Raw genomic sequence first — 14,986 nt, 5'->3', positions numbered from 1 at the left:
GGGTTCTTTGATGTGCCAGTGATAGGTGCTGAGGGTTGTTTTGTGGGCTTGTATGTTGGCGGGGATCTTGGTGGCCCACCATTGTTTCTCCAGTTGCTGGCAGTTGCGCTTAGTAGTCCTGAGTTCTGGGGTGTACCAGCTGGTATCTTTGGTGGCCTTGTTGGGTTTGGTAGTTTTCATTGGGGCGATTCTGTCGGTGCTGTTAGTGGTCCAGGTGGCGAAGTTCTGGACGGCCTGGTAGAAGTCTGTTGAGGCCGCGGGTTGGAAGGTGGCGATGGCTTGAAACGACTGAGTTTCGGTGACCTTGTTCCAGTTGTGGTGAGAGGAGATCTGACGCCTGGTGATGGTTCCATGATGTGCCTAAATTTGATTCCGTTGCTGGAGGTGAAAATGGGTCAGAGTGTGTGTCCAGCTTTGTGTGTAGGTTCATGGACCAGTTGTGTGAGGGCGATGTTGTTCATATTCTCTAGGAGGTCAATGGAGTTGGGGTCATCGATGTGGAAGTGTGCTAACGGTGGCACTGTAAGCTAGCTGGCCCAAAGGACAACATATCCTACAGGGGGTGCACAGAATCAGTCTGACACCTTCCTAAATTTGTCGTCCACAAACGCGCAGTTCCTACCGATTTGTGGATATTACACGACATGGCGCCACCAACGTTGGTTGGATTCTTATTGTGTATGGAATAACTCTGTTGTGCTTCCTCAGAGATCCCTACAGACCTTATAAACCAGATACATCCGTGTTGGTAGGGAATATCCTCCTCAACGGAGTAGGTATATCTTAAGTATTGGCTGTTGGTTGTTCAAGCATGAAATGATTTACTTTCCACTTTGTTAGCTGAACGCTGTAATTCAGTTCTTACATACAATGGCACTAAACATTTTTGACAATTGCAGACATGCAATCACTCAGAAATTACTGCAACATGGCCTCCCACTAGATGGTAGGGTCGTTACCTTTGTGGTAGAGGCACACAAGGCATATAGAACAGAGGTATTCTACTCTTGGGCTAAATTCCCAGCCGCAGATAATGCTACACAGGTATTTCACGAATATGAAGTAGGCAAAAAAACAGATGAATACACTCCATATAAGGAAATATAAATTATTCTAACCTACCAAGAACATGCTAATTAGTTTAAAGGTGCCCTCCCCCATTGTATAGAAAATGTGCAACTGACCCCACTCAGTAATGAGAAGGTGGCATGGCAAATCCAAGACGGTTACACACTGCATCCCCGTATTTATCCCTTAATCCACGGGTACTCATAGTATGTCCCGAGGGCCGCCTACGGCCCGGCAAGCCTTCCTTGGTGGCCTGCGGACCTTGCAGACATCGTACCTGTGTTTTAAAAAAAACATTTTAAAGAGTGTCCAGAAACACTGCCGGTTGCAGCAGCGCGAATCTGAGAGACTCTGCTCTGTGGGGGCCGGGCGATTCCAGTAACAGGCAGAGTGGAGATGCAGGGACGATAAAAAGAGGTGAAATACAACAGAGCCTCATTAACAAGTGAATGGTCTTTAAAGACCTGTGAAGTACTCAGGTGCAGCTGTGTGCGTGCCCGGGAAGCTGTATCAGCCCAGGCTGAGACTGACAGACACACATACACAGACACACACACACACACTCTCTCTCTCTCTCTCGTGACAGAGGGAGAGGGAGGCAGGGAAAGGGAGGGAGGCAGAGGGAGAAACGGTGACAGAGGGAGGGAGACAGAGAGAGGGAGACATACAGAGAGGGAGACAGACAGAGGGAGGGAGTCAGGGGGAGACAGAGAGAGGGAGACGGAGGGAGAGGTAGACGGAGGGAGATAGAGGGAGGGAGACAGAGGGACGGAGACAGAGGGTGACAGAGAGGGAGGGAGACAAACAGAGGGAGACAGACAAAGAGGGAGACAGACCAAAGGAGATAGACAGAGGGTGGTATGGCAAGTCCAAGACAATTACACATTGCATCCCCATATTCATCCCTTAATCCATGGCTACTCATAGTATGGCATGCGGGCCGCCTGCGGCCCGGCAAGCCATCCTTGGAGGCCAGCAGACCTTGCAGACATCGTACCTGTATTTTTTAAAATCATATTAAAGAGTGTCCACAAAGACTGCCGGTTGCAGCAGCGCGACTAAGAGACTGCTCTGTGGGGGCCGGGCGATTCCAGTGACAGTCAGAGTGTATATGCAGGGGCGCTAAGAAGAGGTGAAATACAACAAAGCCTCATTTACAAGTGAATGGTCTTTAAAGACCTGTGAAGTAGTCAGGTGCAGCTGTGTGCGTGCCTGGGAAGCTGTCTGAGCCCGGGCTGACACACTCACACAGGGTGAGGTGACAGAGGGAGGGAGACAAAGGGAGGAAGGGAAAGGGAGGGAGGCAGAGGGAGACAGAGGGTGACAGAGGGAGGGAAAGGGAGGGAGAGAGGGAGACAGAGAGAGCTAGATAGACAGAGGAAGATAGAGGTAGAGGGAGACAGAGGGAGGGAGATAGAGGGAGGGAGACAGAGGGACGGAGACAGCGGGGGACAGAGAGGGAGGGAGACAGAGGGAGGGAGACAGAGAGAGGGAGACAGACAGGGAAACAGACAGACAGAGGGAGACAGACAGAAGGAGACAGACAGAGGGAGACAGATGGAGATAGACAGACAGAGGAGGGAGGCAGAGGGAAGGGGAGGGAGACTGAGGAAGGGAGACAGAGGGAGAGGGAGGCAGAGAGAAGGAGAGGGAGGGAGACAAAGGGTGACAGAGGGAGGGAAGGAGAGGGACGGAGACAGAGGGAGATGGAGGGAGGGGGGAGAAGGAGAGGGAGGGAGACAGAGCGTGACAGAGAGAGGGTGACAGAGGGAGGGAGACAGAGGAAGAAAGACAGAGGGAGGGAGACAGAGGGGCCGAGACAGAGGGACCGAGAAAGAGGGTGACAGACAGAGGGAGGGGAGTGACAGAGGGAGGAGGGCAACAGAGGGAGGAGGGCGAAAGAGTGAGGGAGACAGAGTGAGGGAGACAGAGGGACTGAGACAGAGGGACCGAGACAGAGGGACTGAGACAGAGGGACTGAGACAGAGGGATGCAGACAGAGGGTGACAGAGGGATGCAGACAGAGGGAGGAGGGTAATAGAGGGAGGAGATCGACAGACTGAGGGAGACAGAAAGACAGAGACAGAGGGAGAGAGAGGGAGGGAGACAGAGAGAAGAGTGAGACTGTCAGGGAGCCAGACAGAGGAACAGAGACAGAGGGCGAGAGAGGGAGGGAGAGAGAGGGAGGGAGAGAGAGGGAGGGAGACAGGGAGAGCGAGGGAGATAGAGAGAGGGAGTGAGACAATCAGTGAGTGAGATAGAGGGAGACAGAGAGAGAGTGATGAAGACAGAGGGATACAGAGAGAGAGAGAGAGGGAGGGTGATAGAGAGAGAAGAGAGAGAGAGAGAGAGAGAGAGAGAGAGAGAGAGAGAGAGAGAGAGAGAGAGAGAGAGAGAGAGAGAGAGAGAGAGAGAGAGAGAGAGAGAGAGAGAGAGAGAGAGATGTGTGTATGCCGGGTATGGTGGCTCAGTGGACAAAGGCGTCTGCTGCAGGGACCTGTGTTCAACCTCATGGTCACAGTTTTTTTTTGTTGCTCTAGCCCTGCCCCCCTCCCCCACTGACCCCGCCCCCACCGGTGCGGCCCTCCTCAATAAACCACACTGTAAATTTGGCCTCTGAGAGAAAGTTTGTGAGTACCTATGCCTTAACCGCAGGTCCGCTGCAGGGATTATATAACAATCTAGTTACACTATATAGAAGTCTAACACAATTTGTGAGGCAAACATACATTTTTACACCAGCGTGGACTGTTCAAGTGGTAATCCCACAATTAGCTATACCAGGCCTTATCCCCACAAACACTGAATGCAGTTTTTGGAAAGGTTCCCACCCAAAAGGTAAGAAATTGTGTTTTGGATTGCCCAGAAAACAAACAAGTTTTACGAGTTCTCAGTAGGACATCTACAACCCTCTAGTCAGGTCAACATGTTTCTTGCTCCAATGGCAATTCGTCAGGACCTAGGTGTTCAGTACTACACAGTGAATAAAAGTGACTAGTCGCTCTGATGCCCTGACCAGGCTCGTGGGGGTAGGTTGTGACGGCTGTGACCGCGCACGTATCCGGTACCTGACCATTGGAGCAGGTCCCACGAGAGCAGCCTGGTCAGGGCATCAGAGCGACTAGTCACTTTAGGGACTAACTTAGGGTCGTCTTTCAAAAGCAGGACCAGTTGGCCTCCCTCCTTTATGACCTCCTGAAATAAGGTTGTAAATCACTTTTATTCACTGTGTAGTACTGAACACCTAGGTCCTGACGAATTGCCATTGGAGCAAGAAACATGTTGACCTGACTAGAGGGCTGTAGATGTCCTGATGAGAACTTTCTCAGCACATATCTCCCCTCCCACTGTTTTTAACCAAGGGTATCAGCCACGCTAATAAATTCCTTGTGGACTGACTCACCTTTTTTATCCACCACCACTTCAGGACTACACTTTCACTTACCCTCTCACCCACATGCACCGTATGGCCGGAACAAAAGATCTCCGATAAAGAGCACCTTTACGGGTGCCCGTCAGACATTGCAGCGCCAGTCTGAGGAGGAGCAGAACCCATATGATGAAGCATGACATCTAGCTTGCTAGGTGTGTGAGGTTTTAGTTCCAAAAAGGGAAATTCACCCTTTTTTCTCCCTTTTCCCTTACTAGTTGCAGCACGCACTCTTGGTCTCTTCACTCACGCCAGGAAACTTTGTACCCTTCTTGTGTTACCACCCTCCATTGAAAACAGCTTTTTTTTTTAAAAAGGCATTAAATTGGTACATTATCGATATTAAGCAATTCATATTAAATAAATTAATTATCTCGATTAGGTCATCAGTCAGTTAGCATCATTAATTTCCGTTTCTTCAAAATACTTTTTAAGAAGCCAATCATAAACATGATACATTTATCACTCCCTAATTGCTGCAGGCTTAAATACGCTGGTCCACATTGTCGCCAATAACCCTGTCTCAAATATTGTATAATCCACCTTTTACGTTCAGTATCATAGTGTTTACAAAATAAAATCAGATGGGAAGCAGATTGTATAGACAAATTGTCACAAGTACAAGGTACCAGGTTCCGTGACCAATCATTTCTTAAAGGAAAGGTTACCAGGCGAAAAAATAAGTAAAATTTAAACCGCATTAATATGAAACGATCAAAGCCCACATTGCAGATAGATAAATAGGGTTGAATCAGCTGGAATGTCAAGGTCATATGGTGTTGGATTACTGTACTTTTCAAGAGTTCACCTGAACTTCTTAATATTTCAAAGTGACTCATACATAGACTTTTCAAATCTTTCCTTGATATCTCGTTATTTATTTCTGGGTCACTATATAGCTCTGGTCTTTGCAAATCTGAGAAAGTATTCTTAACATACATTAACCACGGAATACGTTTTGCATTATCAAGGGCCATCGCATCCTTTATAATGTCCCGGTTAAGTCCCAAAGCTTTCCCCGTCCATACCCTATGCCAGAGTAAAATTGGCATAAGTTTTATGAGATCAGATATGTGTTCCAGACCTAGCTCCGCATGGCAGCTGAATGTTGCCGCACCCTGCGGCAGCGCTAATAAATATCTTAAAAAACAATTTTCGACTATTTCAATAGTCGATGCATTCTGAATCCCCCAAATACCAGCCCCATATAGGGCGATACTCCTGCATTTTGCCATATAAATTCTTAGGAGGATTTCCGGTGGTCTTTTGCCCAATTGTTTGGAGAAGTTCATAAGAGCCGCTTTAGAGCGTTTAAATATCAGGGTCCTGGTCTTTATGGTTGCCCCTCACAGGCCTGAACCATCAAGCAATACCCCAGATAAGGAAAGGTTTTTGTACATCCAATTGTGAGACCGTCCACCTTAATTTCCTTGTGTTCGGCCCGCCCCTTACCACATACCATCATGAAAGATTTTTTGGCATTAATTTTTAGCCCTCTTGATCCCATAAAATGATTATATTTTGCTAATGCCCTTTTGGCACCTATCTTTGTTCGGGCCATAAGCACTGTGTCGTCCGCATAGAGGAGTGAGACAGCCTGTCTCTTACCAAATCTCGGGAAGTCAATGTTGCTGGCCTCCAATTCCTCCTCCAATGAGTTAGTATAGATGGAGAATAGGAAAGGGGCCAGCACACAGTCCTGTCTCACCCCTTCTCTATGCGGAAGGGCCTCGTGCATTCTCCCTTAGTCCCGTATCTCACCCTAGCTGTAGCCCCAGAATACAGCTGGCGGAGGAATGATAGTATGGCTGGTTCCACTCCTATTTCTTCAAGGGTTTGCCATAACTTCACGTGATCCACACAGTCGAAAGCGGCTGTGAGATCAACGAAGATGGCATATAAGCGTTCTTTCTTCGCCCGTGTGTATTTCCCTTGAATGATTACAAAATTGAGGACCTGTTCCACCGTACCCATCCCTTCTCTGAAACCATATTTAACAGGACTCAGGATGTTATTGTCATTTGTCCATATATGGAGTTTATTTAGGACCACCCGACCTACTAGCTTCATAAGGGAGTCCAATAGGGAAATAGGCCTATAATTAGCCGGGCTCTCTCTATCCCCCTTTTTGTGTATCAGTATTATCACTGATTCGGACCAGGTTTTGATTAATCCTATTGCACAGCATGACTGCAAGACACGCGTGCATATTGGGGCCCACAGATCCGGGGTCAGCTTAAAGACGTCATTTGGTATTCCATCAGGGCCCGGAGCCTTATTTCCTTTACTACTGCTAATTGCCATCAGGACTTCATCAAGACGAATATCTAGGCCTATCGGAAGATGGTCCGAATTTTGTACATCCGTTTCAACAATAGGGCACGGGCTTTCCCCCTCCCTTTGATAAACATTTGAGAAGAAGTTGATCCATGCCTCTTCATCAATAGCGACCTCTATTGTTGCCATATCCTCCTTTGTGAAATAAGGTACTTTAACCGCTTGCCAAAACAGCTTTGGGTTTCTGCTTTCAGAGGCTAGGAGCAGGTTTTGCCATGCTTGCTCTTTAAGTTCCCTTTTCCTTTGTGACCTGGCTTGGTTATATGCCCTTCTACAATTTCTTATTAAATCATGGTCTCTAGATTTAGCACTAAGTGCAACTTTTAGTTTGGTATATGCCTTTGTGCATTGGGTATCAAACCACCCTGTGGACTTAGCACACTTTTTACAAGTTTTAATAAGAGTATCCTGTATTACCACAATAATACTTCCAAAGGCATCCAGTATTTCTTTATGTGAGGCCTTTTCATCTAAACAGACCTGAATGGGTGACAAAGCTTTAATAATAATCCCCCTATTTCTTTCCACAGGATCTAACGCGCTCCATTTTAGGCTAAAACCATTTTGTCGGGCCAATGTTATGTCCTGCACCCATGCCAGAGCCTCAATGGTGGTGGATTTATTGGAGACAGGTAGGGATAGATAAAGACTAATAGGCATGTGGTCACTCAGGCCATTTGAGTGGATCTCAAACTTCTCCACCCAGTTGCGCTGTTTATCAGGGACCAGTATGAAATCGATGACCGATTGTAGACCCCTTGATATGAAGGTCGGGTTAAATTCCACCAAAGGAGAGCTCATCATGTTTGCGAACCCCAGGTCGAGAGTGGCCATAATATCATTTAATTTTTCCCCTTTCCCTGAGTGGATAAATGGATTCACACTATTACTTCCTTCCCACTCATCTTCTCAGGATCTACATACATGTGATTTACAAATACCGATGTTAAAATCCCCTCCCCACAAAACAATTATATCTTTTTCCATAGCAAGATACAAATGATACAGATCTTCCATCAAATTATTCAATACCTCCTCAAACATTCCTTTTGTATTATTATAAAAGTTCACCACTAGCAAACCTAATCCCGATGTGAGGTGGATGGACACTATTTGATAATATGGCGAACACTTCAGCATTTTTATCCCCCGCACTCTCAGTAAATTAGAAATATAGACACAAATTCCCCCTTTATGCATACCATGTGCGGAGTATACCGCCGGGATGTGAAAGGTCTTATAACCATCCAGATGTTTTTACCCTATAAGCCATGTTTCCTAAATGCAGAGGATATCGAAGCCATTTATAAAGTCTCTCCATACTATGTTAGAAACCACAGATGTTCCAGAAGACAACCCTTACCCTAACTCGTGATGCCCCTAACTTTGTAGGTGGGGTGTTAGAATTTCCGTTTGACAATGACTCAGCTACCTTTGCCGCATTCGCCACTACACATGTTGGTTTCATAATGAACTTATCCTCACTTGCTTTGGGGATTCCATTAAAATTTATTGAATCTGTTCTCACAGTACTAGGGATTCTACTTACTGCATTACTATAAGCCTCCGTGTATGATGTAGTTCTTAATGCAGGATCTATGGCATTATAGGGTTCTATTGGTGCACCTCCTTTTTCAACCCCTTTCAAGGTTATTACTACCTGACACTCACTCTGCTTTGGAATACTGCCGTTATGCTTATTATAGCCCTTGTTCCTTTCACACCGTCAGTCGCAGTCATTTAGACCTGACAGCGCTATAAATCTGTTAGGCCTTGAGTACCCGTTAAGCCCCAGTAAACCCCATCTCTGTCCTCCTAGTGTCCCACTCTGGTATCCTTCCTGACCATGGGGGGCTCTCCTGACTTCTTGCCATTTATTCCCGTTAACAGGTCTGGCTTGATTAATGGGTCTGTAGAAGAAGCCTAATGGTAAGATCTCAATACCTTGACCACTCATCCCCCCCCACCCCACTTCACTTCACTCATGATCCTCGCAACTGGTACTTGGCTATTAAAATGAATCACCACGCAGTCACCCTTTTTTGATTTCCTAGATCTGCCAACCCAAAGCACCCGTCTAACCATTATGATGTTCGGGCCTACCATACTTCCCTCTGATGTATTGCTAGACAGCCAGTGCATCACCTTATTTCTCTGCTGGTTGTAATTCTCTCTTACTCCTTCCTTAAGAGGAGGTACATTCCCTAGTACTAAGACAAGTGGTGCGGATTGTGGTGGTAGGTCGAGGGTCCGGAGTTTAACCGGGGTGGGTGATTTTTCAGGTACACATCTTACACCCTCATCCTGTGCAAAACATGAGTTTACCCCGGGATTCCTCTGCTCTTTAACTTTAGTATTCTTTACACTGCCTGTTATTTTCCCTGTGTTGTTCCCTGAATCACTCTTTCTTGAGGTCAGTCGTGTCCCCTCCGCTACACTGGCTGGATTCAGACATGAAGTTGGGAGGGTAGATTTACCCTCTTTACTTTGCTCATTAACAGGTCCCCTGCTTTTCTTAATGGCTACAGGAGTCCCTGACCCATTACTATTGTTTGCGACTGCCTTATAGAGATTATCTTGTCAGTTAGGACATTCAACCTCTTAATGAGTGGGAGTGTGAATGATCTTAATAGGTGCTCTATATGTGCTATGGTACAAACCCCATCTCTATCTACTGTGGCTAGAGGTTGATGATCAATCGCTGGGGAGGGTGTAGATAGTGCTATTGGCGAGGTTTCCCTGAGAGGGCTTGATGGTGTTGCTTTACTCGGGAGCGGTTTCACCAATTCTTTAGTAATTTTAGAGATTTTTGATTTTCTACCTACTTGACGATTCCCTCCCCTTTTCCTTTTTCCTGCTTGCTTAGAGCAAACAGGTCTGCTATCCTTTGGCATAGTTTTACTTTTTAATACAATAGGATGGAATTCCTCAGAAGAGACACTATTACAGCTAGACGAATTGTCGTCAATGGTGGATATAGTCTCGTTTAGATCATTTCCTGAGGACATCAAATTAACTGGTGTAAGTCTTGGCCATCAGCATGCTCTGGTGTACACGCTTCTCTTATAGCACCTAGCGACGACCTCTTAGTCGCTCTGAGTTCCAAGGATAGCCGTTTCTCCGTTAGTTCTATTTCATTCCCCACCACCGCAGCAGTCCTTGTAAAGAAACTTTCGAGGGTCCCAATTATGCTGCCACCTGATATCGTTGGTTCAGTCTTTCTACCCTTCTTTGATTTAAGGGCCATCTTTTTTTTTAAACTGTAGAGGCCCAGTAGCCACTGTTCGCGATCTCACCTGTCACTTTATGGCCTCTTACCCGTCTCACGACGATTTTAGGGGGTTGGCCCAGCCCAGTCTCCTCTGGCCTCCGAGGGCCACAGAGGGCCCGCCCTTTGCCCGGGCTTCGCCCGGCTCATCCTGTGCACATCCCGCGATGCGTGGGTCAGGTGTTGCTTAAGTAACCTCCTCTGGGCGTTGCGGAAGGGTGCTGGTATGCCCCAAGGACTTCTGGGCTATGTAGTCTCCCTTCAGAACTGCTCAGGTGCGCTCCCAAATACGAGCGTTTCCTGGGTAGCGGGAAACGCGAGGAGGTTCCGCTGATGTCCGTGGAGAGGGTTTGTGATTCACCTCCGATCCGAAAGCCCCACTAGCAGCCACTTGTTGCAGAGATTCAATTTCCTCCAAAAACCGGTTAGGCAAGGTTCCCCGCGATGCGCGGGTCAGGTGTTGCTTAAGTACACCTCCTCTGGGCGTTGCGGGAGGGTGCTGGTATGCCCCAAGGATTTCTGGGCTATGTAGTCTCCCTTCAGAACTGCTCAGGTGTGCTCCCAAATACGAGCGTTTCCAGCGTAGCGAGAAACACAAGGAGTAGCGTTGATGTCCGTGGGGAGGGTTCGTGATTCACCTCCGATCCGAAAGCCCCACTAGCAGCCACTTGTTGCAGAGATTCAATTTCCTCCAAAAAACGGTTAGGCAATACGCAAGAAAATGCCTACTTTCTAAAAGTGGTATTTTCAAACCCAGAATGTAAAAATCACCCTTACTAAAAGATTCATCTTAACCTTCTGAGTTCAGGCATATCAAACTTTATTTTCCTATCTTGTTTCCATGGGCAGTAATGCTCATAAGATGTTATTAGCAAACTCCCTATTCTATTCTATGGGGAAAGATAGCCTAACAATATTTAAAAAGGAAATTCGCAGTATTTCACTATCATGCCACACACATCAGGGCATGTCCTACTTTTCACATAAGAAACCAAACACTATTAGAGGGTTAGAGGGATGTTTAAAGACCAGGCCTAAGTAATATCCCCCACTAGGACTAAAGTTATAAACAACAAACTTAGGGGTCTGAATTAGAATCCAGTAGTGATTCTCAAATATTGTGCCTAGACCAACTCGTGTGCGTAGGAACAAAAAATCTTTACTAGGTGAAAATGACAAATGACAGACCATATCGCCAAGATGTGAGGCACCAGTAACCGTGAGTCACCCTGGATTGAGGATTCCCATCAAAGTCTTGTATGGATCAATATTTTTTATCTGGTAATCCTTATCGGGTATTGTGTCTCTTGATCATTGAGACCTCTAGCATACCCAGATGGTCATTTCCGGGTAGCGACCCACAATCACTCGGATGTACCACATGAGGTGGATATGATGGGAATGTGCAGTGCAAAAAGGATATATGTGGTGGTTAAAAAGGGATAGGGAACTTAACAAAAACCTATTTTATTAACCGTTAGCCCCTTCCTGTTTAAAAACAAGAACAGTTTAGCATAATCTACGCAGTACACACAAATAGCTGCGGGGAGACCAACATGTTTCAGCCCCAGAGGGAAGTTTACTTTTCACATACACAGCAAACTGCACACAGAGGTACAGTGCGCCTATGTTGAGGGTGACTAACATGTAAGAAAAGTGAAGGTTAGGGCCTGATAAGTGGGTGCACTTGCCAGGTCGACATGGCAGTACTAGACTGCACACAGGCACTGCAATGGCAGGCCTAAGACCTTGTTGTAAGGCTACTTGTGTAGGTGGCACAATCAGTGCTACAAGCCTACTAGCAGCATTTGATTTACAGGCCCTGGGCACACGCAGTGCACTGTACTAGGGACTGACTAGTAAATCAAATATGCCAATCATGAAATCATCAATCCATAACAACAATTTACAAAGGGAGCACTTGCACTTTGGCACTGAACAGCAGCGACAAAGTGCCAAAAGCAGCTAGATCAACAAACAAAGTCCAACACACGCAAAGTAATACGAGGCAAAGGCAAAAATACAGGGAAATCCCACGCCAATAACAGTTTGTGACTGTGTTCTTTTTCCTTTTCAATCAGCATTATGTCCCGTAGCGCTCCGCAATACACATGGTCATCTAGGTTCTGAAACTACAGGCATCATCACAGCATGAACAGAGAGACTTATCCCTGGTGAACATTTCAGCTGTACCAGTTCTGGATGGGATTGTATGGGACAAGCTATCGTTTGATGCGTATGGTTCTACTGAACTATTACAAATTCCACATTTAAGATTTTTTTGAATGACATCATCACCCCTAGTGCTATTTCTGATGATTGGGACATTAATACAGTGCATGAAATGTTAGAAGGTCTAGAACATTCAATTGTGTTTTCTTCTGATGAGTTATACAATGGTACAGCAAATTTTGAGATGTTCTGTTTTCAACACTTGAAAAGAAAAATATGTTAACTGATACCAAGCTGATTTACTCTGCAGCTTTCCTTTCCCAACTTTCTGAACAAGGTTTTGACTTTTGAAGTGACACAATAGATGTGAAATCTCTCTGGGGGACCACAGATTGGCAGGTTCAGGGAACTGAGACTTTATTTAGAACCTGTCTAATACAACAACAAATGATTTTCCTGAACCCAACTGTACAATAGACAACCTGTCCTGGCCTGGCTAAGATAAAAGATTTGAACACACCACAGGTTTCCGCTCTTGCACGATTTGAAAACTTGCAGCAGTTAATACCTTATGATGAAAATACTATTGACACTATGCTGCGTAAGAATAAGAGTAAACATAACTCCTCAGATTCCAATTAAAAGGGATGGTTAGTATGGCCACTAGCCACTAACAAATTACAGGATAGATAAAAGTGAGGGATTTACAGCCCATAGGCCTGAGATATGATATGTGCAGAGTGAACATTTGGGGGTGGTAATTCAGTGTTGGGAAGTGGTGCCTTGATTGCCTAAAAACCGTGACGCTGCCTCAGGTGAAATAGAACTTGTCCCTTTTATTTGATGGCCAGGAATTACAAGACTTTCTATTGGGGTTTAGGAAACCACGTCTAAGCACTTCTTATATGCTATCTATAATGAGATATGGAAAATATCTCAACAAGAAGCTGCTGAAAGGCTGGGCAAGATTTTCAGGGCCAATTTAGAACAGACTCTGGCAGTAATTTACAATGGTATGACTACGTTATCAACTAGAATTGCCTTCCTTATCAGGTAACATTGTGCCATCTACAAAAGATGTGCTTCCGCTAGACCTGTCAGCATTTTAACATGGGCAGTCCCAGCTTAGGTCAATTATTTTGTTGAGCTGGATACTACAAACATCACTGTCTGGCAATGTGCCGTGGCGACACTATAACATCATAAATCGGTTTTTACCTTATCATCTCTCTGAACAGCAGATAGCTGTGGCCTGTAAAGATGGGAAATACAAAGTTACACACTGAGAGGCTTGAAAAGTTACCATTAACTGTTGCAGAGACAGCATCATCAGATTGGATATTCCATGGGTATATTACACTGCCAATCTCGACTTTTCACTTTCAGTACTTTCTACAACACCATCAAGCAGATACATATGAGGCGTTAGGTGATGGGTTTACACAAGAAGACTGGAGCTTCCTTTCACATGACGGTGTAGGAATAAGGAGACTGAAGTGTTTCTCAGCGGCCCGGACTGTGAGAATACTTTAAGTAGGTCCCTAGTGTGCACGGACGTTTCGTTGAAAGGGGCATGCAGTGCTTCTGTGTCAAACCTGTCTTGCTACTTGAAAGGGTCACCAGCGGCCGTGATGTCTGACTTTCAGATTGCTCTTGAATTGGAGATACTTGATGTTGAATGCTCACGGTTGCCATGGAATGAAATCAGGGGTTTCCTATGTGGTGACCGTTTCTTCCATTGTTATATGTTGTACATAAGTTCTATTTCCACCTGCCCGTTTAGTTAGGGAGGATACTCTATGACCTTCAATTAATCTAACTAATGTGTGCTTTGACGCCCTGAGCACACTGAAAGCCTTATTTTTTAAGAAAGAAGTGTCCTTAACTTCGGCCAAGGAGACATTTGATCTTCAGGTGGTTCGTTCCTCCTCTGAGATACAGGCGTTGCTCCGTACCAACTTCCCACACCATTTTAGAGAGCTGGTCCATCATATTTTTAACATGTCTAGTACGACTGGAATTGTAGGATTTATGAAAAGCATTGGCTCTGAATTGGTCTTCACTTTCCAGACCGTGTTTGGGAATATTCCATCCTCCTTCTTCGGGAGCATTTATGGAGGTTTTCAGCTGGTCCTGATCCTAGTTGCAGGGATATTAATTTTAATATTTTTGCTCGAAATGAATGTCCCTGTTCAAGATCATATGGAGCTGGTGCTGTCTCGTGTCATGTTGTGCTGTGACTGCACTTCTTTGGTTTACCTTTGCTTCAAGAACTAGATGAACATTGGTTTCTGTTGTTTCGGCCTGTATGGCTTTATTGCATACAGCCTGTGTTTCGCTGTCTCCTGTGAGCTTAAGAAATTGCCCTGGGCTTGTGCTAGGGATCGCAATTGGTTAAACCTTTGGTCATACACATACTGGTGGAGCCACTGAAGGCCATCTATGCCTCTGTCCCTCGAGGATACCTCTGCTCCTGGCCGCGCTCTATGAGCTTTCCTGAGTAGCCTCCACACCTAGTGGTTTGGATGTAAGCTATGTCCCTACTGAACAGCAGGTGGCTTTATTCAGTCGCTCAGCAGCTGCTTTGGGGGTTAGATGGGAACTTACTTGGTATATCAATTTGCTCTGAGGTGTGCCTCTGGGAACCTTGTTTGCAGCAACGTTGTTTGTGGACGCTGGGAACAGGAATGTTTCGTCTGCAATTCTGAACA

Source organism: Lissotriton vulgaris, chromosome 6 (genome assembly GCF_964263255.1).
Source record: "Lissotriton vulgaris chromosome 6, aLisVul1.2, whole genome shotgun sequence".
In the NCBI taxonomy this organism is placed as follows: domain Eukaryota; kingdom Metazoa; phylum Chordata; class Amphibia; order Caudata; family Salamandridae; genus Lissotriton; species Lissotriton vulgaris.
This window is presented reverse-complemented; position numbering follows the sequence as displayed.